Source organism: Lissotriton helveticus, chromosome 6, assembly GCF_964261635.1.
Source record: "Lissotriton helveticus chromosome 6, aLisHel1.1, whole genome shotgun sequence".
Classification (NCBI taxonomy): Eukaryota; Metazoa; Chordata; class Amphibia; order Caudata; family Salamandridae; genus Lissotriton; species Lissotriton helveticus.
Window position 1 is genome coordinate 1,108,782,229 of NC_136067.1, and position 20,710 is coordinate 1,108,802,938.

A 20,710-nucleotide genomic window follows, 5' to 3' on the forward strand; every position below is an offset into this window, starting at 1 on the left:
GATCCTGCAACAAGTGCAGAACGCAGCAGCGAGGCTGTTGCGGAACGTTCCGGCCAGGCAGTCAGCTAGACCTGCTTTAAAGGCACTCCATTGGCTTCCTGTCAAAGAGAGAGTGACCTTTAAGGCCCTCTGTATTGCTCATAAGAGCATACAGGGGAAAGGACCAGCTATTCTGAAGGACATGATTCGGCCCTATAAGTCCACTAGAGCTTTACGCTCCGACAACAAACACCTCCTTCAGATAAAGAGAATCAGGAGAGCCCGTTCAGGTGGCAGGAGCTTTTCTATCCATACTGCTTACGCCTGGAACTCTCTCCCACTCTCATTACGATCTGAACCAAATTTGCTTAGGTTCCGGAAACTTCTCAAAACTCACCTATTCCCAGAATAATTTCAGCTTCTGTTCCGCTCCATACAGGCTGCTTGCTCTGATTCGCTATTAGCGCTGGGATGCCCCTGGGTAACCGTGCGCGGTACAAAATTCTTTAATAATAATAATAATGAAGCCTACTCATCCCTGCCCTCCCATTTCTTCAACACCATCTCTAGGCGGAATCTCTCCAGGACAGGATCATCATGGCTGGCCGTCTGAGTTGGAGAGCTGTCCACTTTAGATTGGGTGGCAACAGTAGGCCCCTCTCCGAAACTTTACATTTTCATTGCTCTAGAATCCGAGATGTCTAGGAACTGCTACAGTTCATCTAGGTCCATCAATTCCCTGTGGACACCATTAATGGTGAGCAGCTCTGTTGCCGGTGCCAAAAGGCAATACTTATGTTCAGTTTTTTGATTTGGTACCTGAGAGCTAAGATTTATTTCCTATGGCACGTGGTATCACTGAAGTCTGCCACTATGTAGATGTTCCAGCCTTTGTAGGCGAGCGGACCATTGTGTTTCTTCGCTGTCGATATCAGTTGCTGAGCCTGTTGATGTCACAAGAAGCTCACTATGATAAATTGAGGGATCGTTTTGTGCCTGTCCCCTCTCACATGGATGTGGTGGACCCTCCTAAACTCCAGTGGAGGGGAGAAAACTAAGCCTGTTAGTTCAGGCAGGAGATTGGATAAGAAAATCTCCATATCCTCCACCTCAGCAACATTCCTATGGAGCAGACATTGTTTCTCCTGGTGTGGCCTTCGACATCCACCAGTTTTCTCTGCAGCATCCACAGCTTCTCGTCCCCCTGGTCCACATTTGGTCCCTGCTGCAATATCGTTACACAATCTTCTAAAGCCATCACCATGCGATCGATCATTGGTAGGCGAATATGAAATGTCCCCAGGTCTGTCGACAAGGATTTGAGATTGCCAGCCATTTCATTACAAGACATGAAGGCTACATTATGCATTAATCCTTTAATGCAACTCACAAACAGCCGCTTACATCATAAAGATAAGAATAAGAATGTGATGACAACATAGCAACAATATAAGGCATGAGCAAGAGCAGAGCTGCCTCTTTTAAATGCGGCTAGCAGACATATAAGTTGCTTTGATTACTCTTCTTACTTTGACGGTGTCATTTATATTATTGGTATTGATTTTACTGCTACTGACTGTTATTTTGCTGGTATGTTGCTTATGTTGCTTGCTGCCACTGTGCTTATTGGCTGGACCTTTGGTTCACTCTGACCCCTTTCATGTTCGTCTGGTTACTTTCCCCGTAACCCTTTTCCCTTTCGACTTCCTATCTATGATAGTCATCCCCCGCCCTCCGCCTTCCACTCCTCACCGATGCTTGGGCTTCCCCTGTCTTCGTGGCCTTCCTTGGTCGCTCGCTCCTTCGCAGGACTGATTCGTTATTTTTCTCGCTCACGCGTGGGGCTTCTGATTTCGGTGGGGCGCTATACAGCGAGGCGCCCACCTTTAGGTATCTCTGGGGGTCCGCTGTTTTTAGAATCAGCACTGTTGACGCACTCGCTTTTCAACCGCGAGCGCGTCTCTCTCTCCCCCTTCGCATGTAGAGGAATGAACCTTGGCAGCGGAGGCGCTACCCCCTCTGCCTTCTAAGGTTCATTCCTCTACTCCTCCGAGATCGGCTGCCTCGAGCACGTCGGTTGCGCTTGCCGACCACTCCCGATGTCTCGATCAGCTGTTTTTCCTTCGCCTGCCTCCTCGCTCCCTTTACTGCCCATTTTTGGGCCAATAATTCATAATAATTCAGCTTTCTTAGCTTACTTAGGTGCTTTCTAGTTTCCTAGTCTGTTACCTTAGATAAAAGTATTTAAAATAAAAAAAGATTTAGTTTGATTTTATAGTTAATTATTAAAAAAAGGGGGTTTATATTCCCGCATTTTACCTTAATCTATCCAGAACTTACTTACCTGTCATGTCTGACATGGAGTCAGATGACGCTGTCGCTAGTTCCCCTAACCATACCAATGATTCCTTTAAAATATTCCTACAGAAGGAGATGAGGTCCTGCATGCTGGACACGCTGAAGGAGGTCATGTCGCATAAGAGATCCTTCCTACAGGACGATGACACTCCTCGTGATCCTGGAACTGTATGCTCAAAATCTTCTAAAAAAAGTCAAACACTGTGAAGGCACTATTGGAGGTCGCAGTACCTCACTTGACCTGGGGGTTCCTAGCACCTCACGCTCTATGGGAGGCCCCTGCACCTCAAAAGGTACTGGTGCCCCTCGCGGCACAACTAGGATGGGTGTCTCTAGCGGCACAAATTTGACGGGTGTCCTCAGCGGCACAATTGTTGATAGTGCACGTGTTGATGCAGGCTCTGACTCAGATGAAGACGAGGTCTTCAATGACTCTTACGACAAATTCGTTCTTGACCTGGATGACCAGGATCTGGACGAATTGGATTTTAATATCCATTCAGAGGCTGACTCTTCAACCTCCTCTAAGGACGCCATTTTTGACCCTCTGGGTGGCAAAATATTTTCCCCTAATAACGTCTCCCACCCTAATAGTTCTAAATGGTTCCCACATGATCATGTCGCCAAATTTGTTACTAAATGGCTGAGAAATTCTCTAGAGAGAGAAACACGCAATACCCTGAGATCCGAATATCCGAGACCTTGCATCGAGGACAAGGTCTGCCAGACCCCCAACCTCGATCCTGACCTCATTACATTTTTATTCAAACTGGGTAAAGACCCCAGAAAAGGCCTCGAGAGGGCCCTTAAGAGTTGCCAAGATCGTCTCCTTGATGTTCTCGGACCCCTTACTAAGATCCTCGATCTGGCAGAGGAATCCTATATCTCAAATTCACCCCTCAACACTAACCTAATTAGGGGCTGGAGCCAGAGAGCGATCGTCCTCCTTGGTAACGCTAACTCGGGCCTCAATATCGAAAGGAGGAAGACCATCCTCAATAAAATTAACGCTAAACTAGGTGACCTTGCCGAAAAGGAACCTTCCAATAAACCCAAGGGTCTCCTCTTCGGCGAGAATATGATAAAGACCATAGGGAAGTACGTTGCCACTTTCACCGCCCTAGATAAGGCCCAAAATAATATGAGGCGTGTCTTCTCCACTAACCTTTTTGGACAGGCCGGAAGAAGGGGGCGTTCCTCTGGCCGCGGAAACTACCGGCCCTTTTCATCCAGTAGAGGAAGAGGTGCCACTGGCAGAGGCTTCTACCCCTCCAACCGACAATTCTACCCCCAGAGAGGAAGAGGTTCTCGCGGCAGAGGTTTCTCTTCCCTTGGAGCTTCCAACAACAACCCTCCAAGTAAGTCCTCCCAGGGTCGGGGGAAGGCTCAAACACTTCTATCACGTTTGGAGATCCTTGACCCAAGACCCGTGGGTTCTCGAGACAGCACAGGGGTTTAAAATAGATTTTGTGGATATTCCATGTCAAACTTTTGCACCCAGCCCTTTGGTTCTTCCTTTAGAACATCTAAAAATTGTCAAAGAGGAAATTTCCTCTGTGCTCCAGAAAGGTGCTATTATCGAGGTTCCTTGGTCTCAAAGAAGATTTGTGAGCATGCTTTTCTTAGTCGAGAAGAAGGACAAAGGTTGGAGACCGGTTATAAACCTTCAGGAGGTAAACAAATACCTTGGGCCTCATTTATGAGGCCATGCGTGAGTTTTGCACTTCCGATGCGTCACTTTTTGTGATGCATCGGCGGCGTAAAACATGCCTCCTGATGCGCACTATCTACAAAGTGACGAATCTAAGCAGATGCGTCACTTTGTAAACCCCTGCGCTACATTATACCTGCGTCAGGTATAATGTATGCAGAGGGGGCGTTCACCCGCAAAAAGCCTCGTAATAGTGACGCAGTGAAATCTATGAGATTTCACTGCGTCACTTTTAGGATGCTGTTGCGTCAAAATCTTGCGCCTGCCTCACAGCAGGCGTAAGTCTGATGCAGGCTCTTTCACATGGGGCTTTCCCCATGTGAAAGGAAGCATTGCTGGAGTTGCGTCACTTTTGTGACACACTCCAGCAATGCGTCACTTTTGCGCCTACAGATACGTCAGAAATACTGACGTATCTGTAACTCCTTGCGACATGATGCGTCATATTATAAATATGACGCATCAATCATGTCGCAGGGAGAGCGCAGTGAAAAGTGACGCATCGCTGTTTTCACGCAGCGATGCGTCACTTTTCATAAATGAGGCCCCTTGTATACAGACATTTCAAGATGGAGGGCATCCATCTCCTCAGAGACCTTCTCCTTCAGGGAGATTGGCTGGTCAAATTGGATCTAAAAGACGCGTATTTTACCATCCCTATGGCAGAGGAACATCAGCCCTTTCTTCAATTTATATGGGACGGTCACCTCTTTCAATTTCAAGCCCTCCCTTTCGGGCTTTCATCCGCTCCTTGGTGTTTCACCAAGATCAAGAGGACAATTGTCGATCTCCTGAGAGCGAAAGGTATTCACCTCATTATCTATCTAGACGATATTCTCATCATGTCACAAACTCATTCTCAGCTCTTGGAAGATCTCAGGATCGCCATGAATCTCATAGAGGATCTTGGCTTCATTATAAACCGAGAAAAATACATTCTTACCCCTTCAAAATCTCTAGAGTTCCTAGGTTTCACTGTGGACACCTCCAAATGTCTCCTCCTACTTCCCAACAAGAAGATCGCCAAAATTCGGAAGGAGATCAAGTTGGCTCTAAGACAACAATCCCTCACTCTTCAAGAATTGGCCAGACTCCTGGGCTTGGTTTCTTCTTTGATTCAGGCCATCTTTCCCGGACCCCTCAACTATCGTGCCCTCCAGAGAGTGAAAGCCAATGCCCTCAGATCCCGTCTGTGGTACGGAGACCTTGTTTCCTTGGATCAACTCTCTTGGTGGCTGGACAATTTGGATGCGTGGAACGGAAGAGCTATCTTCGGTTCGACTCCGGACTTTGTCTTGGAGTCAGACGCCAGCCTTCATGGCTGGGGTGCACCTCTCCTCGACAAGGACACCGGTGGCATCTGGTCTCGGGCAGAGTCCTCCCACCATCTAAACTTTTTAGAGTTGACTGCCGGTCTTTATGCCCTAATGAGTTTCAAACACTCTCTTCAGGGCAGATCCGTTGTTTTGAAGATGGACATCGTCTCTGTAGTCTCCTATATCAACTGCCTTGGTGGGACAAGGTCAGCAGACCTCTCCGATTTGGCCAAGAAACTCTGGATGTTCTGTTTGGAACACAAAATTTCTCTGAGGGCAGAATATCTCCCTGGAAAATCGAATTTCTCCGTGGATTGGAACTCGAGATTCCTTCAAAATTTCAGCGATTGGAAACTCGACGTGAACATTTTCAATTCCTTGTCTCTTTTTTGGGGCCCATTCAATGTGGACCTTTTTGCCAGCAGATTGACTTTCCAACTTCCCCGATATTTCAGCTGGATGCCAGACCCGGGCACTCTTGCTGTGAACACCTTTCTCCAGCCATGGTCCCCTCTTCGACCTTACGCCTTTCCTCCGTTTGCCAGGATTCAGAGGGTTCTTCAAAAAGTGAGACAGGATCAGTGCTCCCTAGTCCTGATAACTCCTTTCTGGTCCTCTCAGGCGTGGTTCCCCACAACTCTGGAGCTTTCATGCAACATTCCCTTCCTGATTCCTGTAACGAAAGGTCTCGTTCTAAACGCAAACGGAGAAGATCACCATCTGGTTCTTTCAGGGAGTTTGAACCTTCTTGCCTGGAAAGTGTCAGGCAATCTAACGAGTTGTCTGGACTTTCGTCATCTGCTCTCACTCTCCTCGGAGAATCCTGGGCACCAGGAACTCACTACAGATCTAATAACATCTGGAGAAAATGGTTTCGTTGGTGCATGGAGAGGAACTTGGATCCCATGGAGGCTCCTATCGTCAATATAGTTAATTTTCTTGTTGAATTATTCGACAATGGCCTCTCCTATAGATCGATTAATTGTTATAGATCTGCCATTTCCGCTGGACATTCTCTTGTCAACTGTAAGACGGTAGGTAAGAATGTTATGATTTGTAGAGTTCTTTAATGAAATCCAGATTCTCTGGTCATGCTAATAGGAGAATCGCAATTGCCAGCCATGGGCTTAGTGTCTTTATGGACCGAGTCTATTATGGTAATAACAGAGGTGAGCTCCCTCATGAGGGTGTCTAGTGTAGTATCAGCCATGTCAGCATGGCAGGGTTTCAGCTTACCATTTACCGCTTGGAAAAAAAAGAGGCTGCTGTGTCACTTTAATTTTCTGTTTACTCTTGGAAATTTGTCCTTCAGTGGCCTCAAGGTTGGAGAGGCGGATGTGGGAGGGGGAGCAGGAGGACCAGGAGGTCTGCAATCTAGCCGTGTATGGACTCCCACAGAACCAGTGAGTGATAAAACAAAGATGCAGAGACAGATCATCATATGACCACGGTCACTGAGTCCCCCACCCCGAATGGCAATAGAGTGCTCGATGTAAGCTTCTCAGATACATGGCTGCCCAAAGGACAACGTTCTGCAGGTAAGGGATCACTCTCTGATGCAGGGTAGAGTTCCACAGGTGAGGGACAGTGCCTGACTCTCAGTCTGGGTGCGCCATCAATTCTAGGGAAATGTGTCATCATTCAGCCAGTAGCACTCCCACTGCCCAAGCTGTTGTCAACTGCCTCCCTGTGAAGCTGTTGTCCCTGCCTGTGGGCAAAGCGAGCATCAACAAGCTCTGGGCCGGGTGTTAAGGAGGCGCAGGCCTTGGAAACGGTTCTGCCTAGGGCACCTTGTCATCTTGGGGCAGGGCCTGGCCCATTAGCACTCAAACCCAGCCACTGAGGGAAGACACTTATGCACAAACTTGAGTCGAGGGGGCCGGTGTTGTGTGTGTGCGACAGGGTCCTCCATTCCCGACCTCCGTTACTCCATTCTGGTCGGACTGCTGTCAGTGTGGGCACTGCCTTTTCCTGTGCTCCTGCCCACGGTGCGGTCCTTTGGAATGCATGGTTGCACCGGCCCCGGCACCTGCAGTGGATGTTAGGGCGTCTTTGCAGGGGAAATGCGCTGAAGTGCTTACAGTGAGTCGGGGCGGGTAGCAGCCCCTGACAGGTTCCTTGCTATTGAGGCTTCGGTTCCTCCATGGTTATCCAGCATGGGCGTGGTCTCGAGCCCCAGTCCACAGTGTCGGCCTACTGCATGAGTGGCTGCATCGGTCCCGCAGGCCATACCCTCAGCAGAGCTAATTCAGATCATATCAAGGTACCCCCAGAGTCCACCATTCTGACTCCAGATTGCCAGGCTGGTTGACTGCCCAGGGATGCAGTTTTGAGAAACTCAGTGCCAGGGTAGTGCGAGTGGGAACCAGCCATCCTGGTCACGGCCAGACTCTGCCCTTAATCACCCACTTTCAAATTAGACAACTAGCCAAAGCTATATCTTTTTACAAAGGAGAGGCCTTAATTAACATTGGAAATGTAGAGCAGGTGAAGTGCTGGCCTCCAAAACCAAATCAGATGGTTCTTGCACTTTCTGGAGCTAGTGTTTATGCAAAACATAATTTAATGTGCTTAACTGTAAGCTATATAAACAACTATATATATGTGGACAGTGTCATAGTGTGGGGCAGGTTTGTGAGCTCTGCCTATCTCTAGAATCGTGTGGCTGCCAGTTCATTTACGATGATATTGTCTACAGGGTTTGTTTAAGTCATAGCGATGGCTTCATTTTTAGTTTGGTGAAACTTGAATGCTCCTATAAATTGTCAGTGCTCCTGCCAATCTTGCGGTTCCCCTTTTTCATTTAGCGTCAGTAGACTCAGAGGGTTTCTGGAAGCTGAGCCTCAGCTTCCTCCGGGCACACAGACCCTTGACCCTACAAAGAGACGTTTTAAGGCATGGGCAAAGTGGGCTCTGGTCCAGGGCCCCAGCCTTTCTGGAGCCCCCTGATAGAGCCAGCTCTGCCCTGCAGAGAGTCATGCTCTAATGACCTTGAATAATTCTTAAACAGATTGTTTCAAATATGGTTTTCCTTTAATTTATTTTAATGTGGGTGATGTGTGAGAGTCACACTTTGCAGAGAAATGTTGCTTTTGTGTTTCATGCAACACCCATACAAAAGTTCCTTTTAGATCAAAACAGAACCTTCATATGTCACAGAAATTATTTGTAGTAGTATTAGTGAGCCATCACGTTATTGAAAACACTCTTCACTATATTTGAATATTATATGTAAACACATTTAGAATTTGAACCAGAGTGCCTATGCACTGTCAGTGACCTGGCCAAGAAGGACATGAAAGAACTGAAACTGGATCAAAAATACAAAGATCTTTTGAGAAGGGATCCCCAAAATACGTCTGGCCCAGGGCCCCCATAATTCTTAAAATGTCCCTGACCCTACGGCCCTCTGTCACTGTGCTTCCAGGTCACATCAGCTCTGACCCCAACCCATTGAGAGCAGGATGACCGTCACTGGGAGTGCCTGCCTTGGTCCACTGCGCGAAGCAAGGAAAACTCACAATGGCCCCCAGCACCAGGAAAAAGTCCCCTGAATATCAAGGCCATTGTTTTACACAAACAGCCACTTTTAGAACTTGCTTGTATAAAAGGAAAAAAAAGAATGCAAAGCGGGTGAAAAAAAGATTATATCTGCTCAGAATGCAGCCCTGTGTACAGTGCAGTGACAGAGAAAGGCTCACATGGTGGCCAGGGATGTGTAGATATGGTGGGAGGTCCAAGGTGATGGGAACCAGGATACTCATGTAAGACTATCCTGTCAAGAAGGCCGACACATACGAGATGAGAATGAGACTGAGGGAATGAGCAGGATGCGCAATACTTTAGGGTAGCTAAATCCTTCTCCAGGTTCCCTAGTTTCAGTGCTTAATTTGTAAAATAATAAGCGCCAGGGCCCTGACCAGGAGGCCACTGCAGCTTCCACCACCCATTGCCCTGTAATCGCTGCCAATGATAGCACCAACACAACTACTAACTTTCTCTCTAACCTGCAAGTGCGACAGTTCAGATTATTTCAGATCCCCAAAGCTAAAGGAATGGCAGGTATTAGTATGTTTTAATGTATATTGTATTAATAAACAACAGTTGTTCTGCTCAGCTCTAAATTAGCTGAGGAGCGCCACCATATGGCAGAGTGTGGTGATGGCAAGTAAGTGCCAGTTCTGAGCACCGGAAACCAACAGCTCAACTTAAACACTGCCTAGTTTAGACTAGTGGAGAGTCTTTAAGATTAGTCGAAAAACATATTACAGCCACAATAGTCAGAAAAGAGTTACAGAAGAATTTAATGTATTTCCCAGTAGGAAATAGTCCATCAGTCATATGTGCCAGAACATCAGAGTTATGGGCTTCATGTTCTTGCATTCAAGGTAGCACACACTCACTAATGTCCTTTTTAGGTCTCGGCTAGCGTAGGCTGCGCACATGCGCAGTCTCGCTGGCGAGATTTTATGTTTTGAGGAAGCTTTCACTAGTGGGCTTTAAGCCCCATCCCTCTTTCCCATTGGCGGGCGTCACCGTTTATGCTAAACGGTGGTCAACCATTGGAAAAGAGCTTGCAGTGACGTACACGTTTCTCTTTTAGAGCCGTCCAACTTGGACGGGCTCGCCTGATTTACGTTCGTCGTAAAAGCTTTCTTATCTTTATGGGGCCATGTTGGCCCCATAAAGACAAGAAAGCTTTCACGAAGCACGGAAGTGAAAGTTGACTGTGCTTGTTTCACTTTCTTTCAAACGGAAGTGATGCACAAACCTCTTTTTGAACTGAAAACCTGGCCGCTGTTCATAAAGCGAGGCTTGAGACACACACATCGGGGCAGTAATTTGCGTGACGAAAGTGAAAGCTGACCGTGCTTGTTTCACTTTCTTTCAAACGGAAGTGATGCACAAACCTCTTTTTGCACTGAAAACCTGGCCGCTGTTCGTAAAGCGAGGCTTGAGACACACGCATCGGGGCGATGATTTGCGTGTGACAAACAACGCTCGCGCCGGTTCGGCTCTCCCAGCACGCTGAATGGCGGTGAGCTCCCCGTGCGTGGCAGCAGAAGACAGAGTTGTGGGTAGGGCGAGTGGCCCTCCTGTTTCACAATGGTCGGACTGGCCCTCGGGCACCTATGCAGCCCTTTGTGGGGAGCTGCAATCTCTCCTCCTTAGTAACACACACGTGAGGCGGCCCAAGAAAGACATGCTGTGGTTTCGTTGTAGGGGTGCGATCCGTGACAGCTCCCGGCTGCTTCACATGCAGATAGGAGAGACGACAATGGAGGGGGCAGCTGCATTACCGAGGCCGGTGACTAAGTGTAACCAGAAGCCCCACTCGGGGAATCAACTCTGGAGCTCTTTGTGTGTTCTAAAATGGCCGTCCCACCCTGTGATGGGCTCCCAGAGAACACCCTTTGTGAACCCGGGGCGGGTTTGCCCCTCTGAGGAGGGGCTGCGTCTCTTCCTTGTCCCCGTATGTGTAAGCGGAGCCGAGTCTGCCATAGACGGACTGTCAGGCCCTCTCGTTGTCCGCTGCTCCTCGGGATTCGTGTCTTGTTTCCAGGCCTGTGTGATGTCTGGCACAGGGCCTCCCATGTCTGCCCTTAGCGGAAAGAGCGCCTGACCGACGGTGACTTACTAGGTTCTTAGGCAAGATTGAAGAGTGTATGTGTTTAGGTGTGGCTTCACAGCACAGTTCTACAATAGAACTGTTATGTTTTCAGGGATGAGTGGGGTAACCTCTATAAGTCCGTGGGTGTTTGTCCTGTGCATACAGCACAGCAGGGTATGAGGACCCTGCTGCGCTGTATGTAGAGGACAAACACCTACAGACTTACAGAGGTTACCCTACTCATCCCTACAAACTTGCATGGAAGGTTTCAAAACCAAACGAATGCGAGGCAATGCTCTGGGGACGTCACTCAGATGTCACCCACAATACACTCTCTTCAGTCAACTATCAAAAAAGCACAATGCGCACCCAACCGTCACCTGCAATGCAGCGGGCTGTTTCTATGACTGATAACTCACAATACAGACAGACCTACTTCTTTCACTCGCAGTACATTATGCATGTTCATCACAGCTATCAGTTCACTGTGCTCAGCTAGGAATGTCACCCACATTCCAAAGCACACCTCTGCCACCTGTAGTACACTTATTTATCAGATACAGCTAAGGTACACTGAACACTCAACTCTGGTCATCCGTAAAAGTGGTCATTCCCAATAAGTTCAATTGTCATTCACAATAGACTATGCCAAGTTATCTATCACCCATGGTGCTACTGTACAGAAAATTGTCACTATCAGAACATCACAGGGCCAGCTAACACACAGTACTCTGACAGCCACTGCACACACAGCCACGATATACAATACCTTGTGCACAGTCAACTGTGCAAACTCCAGTCACCTAATGCGCACACACACTGCTTCGTCACTCCCAATACACTACATACAAAGGCTGGAAAAGACAACACACTGCAGATGTGTCTTCCACAGTACACTCTACAAACTGTCACCCTTAGTACACTGTGCAGACCCAACATTTCAATGACAAAACTCAGCTTTAGCATCCAGTATACAATATGCAGACCCTCTTCAAACACAGGCAGTGCATCTGGGACTTTGCCATATCACTCCACTACACACCAGCCCATTATTGCAACCACAATATACTCAGCAGACCCAGGTGTGTGAATCACAATGTGTACATTTAGTTCTACAAACCCACTATTTACAGCTGCAACTGTACCCTGAAAATATGTAGCTTGCCAGGGTGCTGTACCTGGTGAGAAATGGAACAGTTTGGAATGGATTACGGAATGCGAGTTTAGAATGGCATGGGAGAGTGTGTTACAGGAAAGAGCAGAGGAAGCAACAGTTTAAGGAGGATCTTATTGAGACCCCCCTTCTTAATAAAAGCCCTTTATGACTGAATTTCCACTCTCGTGAGTAACCAAAGGAGGACACCCATAAGAATTTTGCATATTCATCTCGGGCACCCACAATAAAATGCACTACCATCATAACTGCAAGCTAACAGATGTCAGGGTTAACCCCCCCAACTCAAAACGGTCGAGTCCAGTTTACCTGGTAACTTTATAGATGCTATGTGGGCCCGTACGACGTGCAATATTTTCAGCCATTCCTGGCTTTTCAGACTACAGCTCCCGTGCAGGATTGATTTTTAGCTCATATTTATAACGAGGAAAAGGTAAAGTAACAGAATGCTAAGTGTCATTCGTGAAAAGCCTTGTCACTTGTGGTACTGGTGCCACTAAAAGCCTACACAGCACTTAACAGAGCAGGGAGCTGTAAAATTCTTCTGATTAAAGAAAAAAGTTGAGGCCAAGTTGTGCAAAAATCTGAAGAATGACACCGATGTTGACAAACACGTTCATCGTGGTTTTAATGTAGCTCCTTCGCCTTTGTTTTCAGCAGATATCTCCTTATTATCTATTGGATGAAAGGCGTCTGAAGGAGAGAAAATAAGTCTGCGACATCCACAGGACAAATATAAAAACAAAAATTAGCAAGCATAAAAGAATGGTGTGAAAAAGATATCTCATTTGTAGCATAAAGAATATATCCCCATCCCCTGATATTTCATATAAGAGGGCCCAGTCTACAAGGTTCATTAGTTCACCTCTACCCCATACCACTCCTTCGTGGCATTTTCGGCCCTCCTCGCAGGTACCTGGTCCGCTACGTCTTCAGTGGCGCCCATGACATCGCTGGTGGGCGCCATGACTCGCGGTCTCCGCTCCGGAGGAAGCCACCCGAAAGCTTTGGACACGGGTGGGGTGAAACACATGGTCGGACTGGCCCTCGGGCACCTATGCGGCCCTTTGTGGGGAGCTGCAATCTCTCCTCCTTAGTAACACACATGCGAGCCGGCCCAAGAAAGACATGCCGTGGTTTCGTTGTAGGGGTGCAATCCGTGACAGCTCCCGGCCACTTCACATGCATATGGGAGAGACAACATTGGAGGGGGCGGCTGCATTACCGAGGCCGGAGACTAAGTGTAACTAACGGACCTCAATACGTCCAATCGCGCTCTCCATGATTCCGTTCTTGGGGGAAGCTGGCATCACTTAACCGTCCCCATATCTTCCACCTTACTGTGCTCTTAGCTCTTTAAAACCACTCTTAGCAGATTCACTGCTCACTTAATATCCCGGGGAGATGCATCAACTGACCCCAATACGTCTGATCGCGTTCAATGCAATCACGTTATCAAAGCCCTTTATGGCAGACTCACAGAACTGCAACCTTGCCATCGTGGTTCAATGTGACTTCGAAACAAGCAATTATAAATATGCCAGTGGCATAGCAGGGCCCCTGAAACTCCTCATGTATGTTTAAAATCCCAAGGAGGAAGACTTATAGATATGTGTTTGAGCGCATTCTACACGATAACGTTTTGTGAAAAGTGGACTCTAACAGACGGTCCGCCTAGCTCTCTCCTCACCATGATCTAAATCCCTCACTTCTGGGGAGAGGATGTAGCCGTACAATTTCGAGCTATCGACCTCGGAGGTGATGAACCAGGTTCAAGTCTCTGCAACGACGCTCAACATCCTGTGATTCTGTGCAAATCACGTAATCTCCCTGTGCCTAACAAAAAAAGGTCTAGCCTTTTATTAAGTTAAAGCCATTTGCTTTGCTATAAAATACCATTAGCAAAGCAAATGGCTTTAACTTAACCAAAGGCGAGACCTGTTGCATTTTCAATGCTTGTTTTAAAAAGCCAGTACCAGCTCCCTGAAGCATATCTTTGCATCTAGGACATGTTATCTGTGGGAACTGTTGTGAAAGCCAGAACATCTCAAATGTAATGTATTATATGTACTTCTTGGGAACCCACACTCTGGCGGATGCATCAAGCAAAATACCTCCCGGTAAATTCGCGTTTCGGTAAAACAGGCCGATACCGAACGCAAAATCTGAAAATGCAATTCATCAACCCAAAATCCTTAAAAATTAAAGAATCGCCAAATAACCCCAGCGGTAAATTAACGAATCGCAAATTAGCCAATCGGTAATACCGAGAAAGAAATCAGCCTCCGGAAATACCAAATCGCTATTAATGAATCGCAATGAAATGCATCAAAACTCGCAAATACCGAAAATGCCCAAAATCGCTATTTTGCATGAGCAAAATAAGGGGAATTACAAACTGGAGGTAAAGTCATTGGAAGGAAAAAAAAAGAAACACAGGTGCAGATAATCAGAAACCCTTCAAATATGCCTCTGGAGACCCTGTATGTCTACCAAAATGGCTGCCCCCTACTTGCTTGCTAGGAGGAGGAGAATCAACGCTCTTGCACAGCGCAGGAGGATGATCCAGGACAGGGTCTTCGCGGTGCGCATCACATTGCTGGGCCAGACAGAGAAACTGATCTACGACAAGTACAGGCTGAACCGGGCTATGATCATGCACCTCATTGCCGACCTGGAACCACTACTGCAGCACCAGACCCGTAGGACCAACGCCATCCCAGCCCATGTCCAGGTCCTATGCAGCCGGCACATGCTGGCGTCAGGAAGCTTCCAGGGAGTCATAGCAGAAGCCGGAGGCGTGTCGCAAAGTGCACTTTCACGCTTCTTCCACAAATTCCTAGATGCCATGCTGACATTGATACATCACCACATCACCTTCCCCACAACCCCACAGCAGTTGAACCGCACCAAACAGGAGTTATACCAGGTGGCACAATTTCCCCATGTGATAGGATGCGTTGACTGCACCCATGTCCCCATCTGTCCCCCCTCAGCCAACGAATACATCTTCCGCAACCGGAAGTCATATCATTCCATCAACGTGCAGGTTGTGTGCAATGCCAAGCACATCATAATGGACATCGTAGCCCAATTTCCAGGAACACACACGACGCATACATATTCAGACACAGTGGCATCCACAGGCGTCTGATCAATGGTGAATTTGGAGAGGGACACTTACTAGGTACATATAAATGCCTCAAAATTAACTCCATCCTCACATATGTAAATGTATTCGTGCAGCTAACCCTTTCCTCCCCACCCTGCAGGTGACAGCGCCTATGCCTTGCGTGAATATCTCCTCACTCCCTACCTCAACCCTGCAACACCTTAGGAGCAGCGCTACAACACAGCACACATCAGCACCAGGAATGTGGTAGAGCGAACCTTTGCCATCCTCAAGAGTCACTTCCGGATACTACACAAGACAGGCGGTACCTTGCAGTATGACCCAGTGACCTGCTGCCGGATTATAGCAGTCGGTGGGACCAAGGAAGGCTTGGGTCTATTTGCTACCTGGCCTAGACCACTCTAATTTGATAAACAACAACATATTTTTATTATGGTGTTATATGTGAATGTCACTATTTGTGTATGTATCATGTCTGGATATATTGAAATGTTTTTTGAAAAAACTATGAAATAAGTTAAAAAAAAGTACTGAATGAAAAGTTTGCCCACTTAGGATTATTGGCTAGGTGTGGTGAGAATTTAGTGTACTAATCTATCTGGCCATCTTGTTGTTGTTCATCAGATTATAGCAGTCTGCGCCATGCTGCACAACATTGCCACAAGAAGGGGGATACCAATAGAGGTGGACGGAGAGGACGACTTACGTGCAGAGCAACCCCCCCCAACACCAACAGGCACACGTGCCTAACACAGCTGAAGGCCAAAGGAGGTGGACATACATCACACGACATCACTTCTGAGACAGGTATGAATGAGCCATCACAACATCATCTTGTTTGCAAATATTTTAATGCACATGAGCACCTGTCAGGTGCATATAAATGAGACGCCAACATGACGCAGAATCAAAAAAATAATGGGATACATGTTCGTTGTCATCATGGGTGTATCATGTGGCAGTATAGTTGGCCCATGGTTACGTCACCATGGCCAGGGAGCCAATGGAACATGGCTATTTGCTCTTGCCACGTACCCCCAGCCTCCTATCTCGTGACTCCTCCACAGCGTCGCGATGTGTTTCAGTGGCTGTGGAGCTGCGCGCACTGCGCCTCCTCTCGCTGGCCTCCGGCACAGAGATGCTGCTCACGCTTGAAGCAGCCTCACTCCCCTCCTCCCCTCCCAAACTGCTGGCACTGTAAGTCCCAGACTGCAGATGCTCCACTGCAGTGGTCACTCTTTCTAAGGACTTTGCCACATCTCCGCAATAATGGCCCAAGTCGACCTGCAGGGACACAGATCTGCGTGAAAGCACAGCTGTGCTGTTGCACAGCTTAGTGATGGCCCTAATGGAGGCATTGGAACGGAGCATGTTCTGCTGATGCCTCCGGCGCTCGTTCTGTTGGCCTGCACTGACAGCACATGTGAGTTACTGCAGGCACAGTTTAATGTCTCTGTTGCCCTCAGCAACGGCTGTGGTCATCTCACGCACAGCGTCAGTCATGGTGCCAATTTTGTTTGTCAATTTGGAAATGTTAATGGTAATAGCACCCATGTGTCTCCCCTGCAGGCGCTGGACACGCAGCATCCGTGTCTCAACCACTCTGTATCCGTGTGTTTGATCATCAGATCTCTCTGTTGCTCTACCGAGGGGCCGGGCCCGCTGTCGGACTCGGACACGTGCTGGTGTTTGGGCGGTCGGAGTAACGACTGTCTGCCGTTGAACATTTGTGGCTGCTGGCCTCTGCTCTGTCTCCATCACCTGCAGGGAGGGGACATTTACCCTGCGGCTTTGTGTAGTTGTCTGCGGTGTTGGTGGTGGTGAGGTTGTATGCCGTGGTGGTGGTGGTGGGGTTGTCCGCCGTGGTGGTGGTGGTGTTGGTGGTGATGGTTGTGGCGTTGGTGATGGTGGTGTTGTGGGTTCACGTCCCTGCGGGATCTCAGCATCGGTCACCACTGAGGTTTCAGAGATGACGAGGCGTCCGCTGTCATCTGAATCAAGGGGTGATGCATCTGTGTGTGAAACAGTGCATTTTTATTATTTTGTCATGATATATCTGTTTTGCATACTTTTATCTACATAAAGGACATATTTGGACTGACATTTGGCACTGTGCTGCTGGTTTCATTTCATTAACATCAGGGGTCAGACATGCACTCTTTCATGATATGACTACAACTCCCATTATGCAACACTCTGGTGAGGGGATATGCGTTAGGCACGGCTACATATGCACTGTGTTTGGCCTGGGGAAATGGGCAGGGGTTGACAACACGCTGCATATCTGCACTGGCATGTATCTTAGCATCTCCCCCTGCTGCAGCGCCGGAAGTGTCCAATTGGGTGATCCCCACAACAGCTTCTGGCTCAATGGTAGCCTCAACGAGGTCCTCGAGGGCTGTGTTTGGTGTGACGCTGGATGTTCCGCCTCCTGTGCCAGCTGCATCCTTCACCCTTTCTGCAATCCTCTCCTTTACCCTCTTCCTGAGGTCATACCACCTCTTCTTCAGATCGTCTATGCTGCGGTGGGTGACTCCTACATCATTTACTCTCTCCTTGATGCGCAGCCAGATTTTGCGCTTCTCTGCCTCAGGCACCTTTAGGGACAGCTTGCCAAAAAGCCTATGATGTTTGCTGCTCACCCCCTCGATGAGTAGTTCAAGTTCTTTGTCTGAACACTTTCGCTTTCTCTTCCTGGGCGTGTCCTTGTCCTGGGGTGCATCCTTCTCCATGCTGGATGTCTGTGAAATAGCTGGTTTGTGCTATCACTGTCTCACTCGTCAGCTCCTGTGCTCTGCCTCCTCCTCTGAGCTCCTCAGGGCACTGAATGAAGCATGGGCTGTGTTACTTCCTGCTTGTGATGTCATCAACCTGCTTCCGATGCGACGTATTTTTTTTAGCGAATTCGCTAATACCGAACTCGCATTTACAGATTCGGTATTTGCTAATTCGGTATTTGCTATTCTTTGATTTGGAGTCTCGCTAACGTGTTTTCCGAATTATTTAACGATTTTTTGCGATTCAGAATTTAATACCGAACCTGTTGATGCATCGCGGTATGCGACTCCTTATTAGCGATTCCTTATTTTTCGCTAATAAGGACTTGTTTTACCGAATTTTGATGCATATGCCCAAATGTTTCTTAATGAAAAGGTGATGGTAAAATGATTTGTACATTTGATTTCTGATTTAAGGTTATTCGCTTATTAACTAGTTTTAAAGTTATAATAAACAAATAATATTGGATACCTAAAACACACAAGAACCCAGTGCACTTATCTGTACTTTGTTCAGAATCCCCTCTCCTATTTCCACTCAGAACCACTTACACCATTATAACGCCAAGTAATCTGCCACGCATGTAGACCTATCAGTCGTATACACACGGCAACTAGAATTATGCGACAGGATGGACTAAATTGTGCCGCAGCAAAGGGCAAATTATGTGGCATAATGCAGCACATTTTAAAGCAGCATTACCACATTAGTTGGTCATTTTTACACGTTTACACTTCATGGACAAATGTTTAAATGTATTAATATATAGAAACTAGCTAAATAAAATAAATAAATAACAGAAAGTAGATCTCCCTCTACTCGACCAAAGGCCTGCCTCTGCACAGCAACACATGCAGTAGAGTTTTTTGTAACTTTGGATGCGTTTGAGCTAGAAAAACATTGTTAAAATTTGAAAATTATGTAGGAGACGATGGATTATGTGACAAGTGCAGCAAATATATAATAATGTGAAAAATACTGCAGTTGCATAATTCTAGTATCCTGGCCATACCCAGTATGAAAAGGAAAGAGTGCTACTCCAGGTCAATGGAATTAAAGATGCCAATATTATGCATCATAATAGAAAAACAACAGTGGTCCCAAGCACCAAGGAATACAGTCACAAAAAATAAATATAGACACAATGGCACTATATTGAGTAGTGACTTGTCCAGCCGGACAGAGGTCCAATTTTTACTTTAGCAAAGAAAATTCTGATTAAATAACTTCAACATTTCCATAGAGGAGGGCACAAGCCTGTACCCAGACATATACAATTTAACATAAAGTGAAAAAGGTTAGAAAAATAGACCAGAATTATTAGGCAGAAGCTGTTATTTCCTGTGGATACTTCAATAACAGAAATTCTAGTAAACACCATTACTTGCCAACCTAGGCAGTTAGTACAATACACAGTATATGGTGTTTTTTACAGTCGACGGCGTTTCGATCCCTTTTTTTTGAGTCATAGGGATCATCACAGGGCTCCTGTAAACCGGAGCCCTGTGGCAGAGGGCTGAGGTGACTGCGCGCTGAGTGCCAATTGCTTACTTTTAACTTTTGAAGATCTCTGCTGTTGACTGCGAGCAGCTTTGTGTTTGGACCGTCCCGCTGAATACAAGCGGCGAGCGGTTACTTGTATATTTTAAATCACTTTCCCCTATCCCGCCCTCCTGACTCCTCCCATCATTGGCGGCTCCGCCTATATAGGCTCCGCCCTTTTTTGCCTCGCGAGTAAACCGGAGCCCTGGGGCAGAGGGCTGAGGTGACTGCGCGCTGAGTGCCAATTGCTTACTTTTAACTTTTGAAGATCTCTGCTGTTGACTGCGAGCAGCTTTGTGTTTGGACCGTCCCGCTGAATACAAGCGGCGAGCGGTTACTTGTATATTTTAAATCACTTTCCCCTATCCCGCCCTCCTGACTCCTCCCATCATTGGCGGCTCCGCCTATATAGGCTCCGCCCTTTTTTGCCTCGCGAGTAAACCGGAGCCCTGTGGCAGAGGGCTGAGGTGACTGCGCGCTGAGTGCCAATTGCTTACTTTTAACTTTTGAAGATCTCTGCTGTTGACTGCGAGCAGCTTTGTGTTTGGACCGTCCCGCTGAATACAAGCGGCGAGCGGTTACTTGTATATTTTAAATCACTTTCCCCTATCCCGCCCTCCTGACTCCTCCCATCACTGGCGGCTCCGCCTATATAGGCTCCACCCTTTTTTGCCTCGCGAGTAAACCGGAGCCCTGTGGCAGAGGGCTGAGGTGACTGCGCGCTGAGTGCCAATTGCTTACTTTTAACTTTTGAAGATCTCTGCTGTTGACTGCGAGCAGCTTTGTGTTTGGACCGTCCCGCTGAATACAAGCGGCGAGCGGTTACTTGTATATTTTAAATCACTTTCCCCTATCCCGCCCTCCTGACTCCTCCCATCACTGGCGGCTCCGCCTATATAGACGGCCCTAATGCGTCAGCGCAGCGGACAAGCGCAGCGGGCGCGACGAAGGCGCGCCGGAGTTGCGCCAGAGTCAAGCCCGTCTGCGCCCGTCCGCGCCTGCACGGGCCCAGGGCCTGGTCCCTCTGCTCATGATCATGTCACCTACTCCCGTGCTGCCTTACTGCAGCTGCGGGGGCCTTTTTGTTCCTCGAATGCTATTTTTAACT

At 47.6% G+C, this 20,710-nt stretch overlaps 1 long non-coding RNA gene across 1 annotated transcript in view; it reads left to right on the top strand.

The window, feature by feature from the left end:
* Nucleotides 1-20,710, top strand: part of LOC144761654 (uncharacterized) — a 61,908-nt gene that overhangs the window by 28,384 nt on the left and 12,814 nt on the right. Inside the window, exon 2 of the long non-coding RNA XR_013595832.1 lies at nucleotides 15,907-16,089. This is a non-coding gene — a long non-coding RNA (uncharacterized LOC144761654). The remainder of the gene's footprint in view (nucleotides 1-15,906; nucleotides 16,090-20,710) is intronic.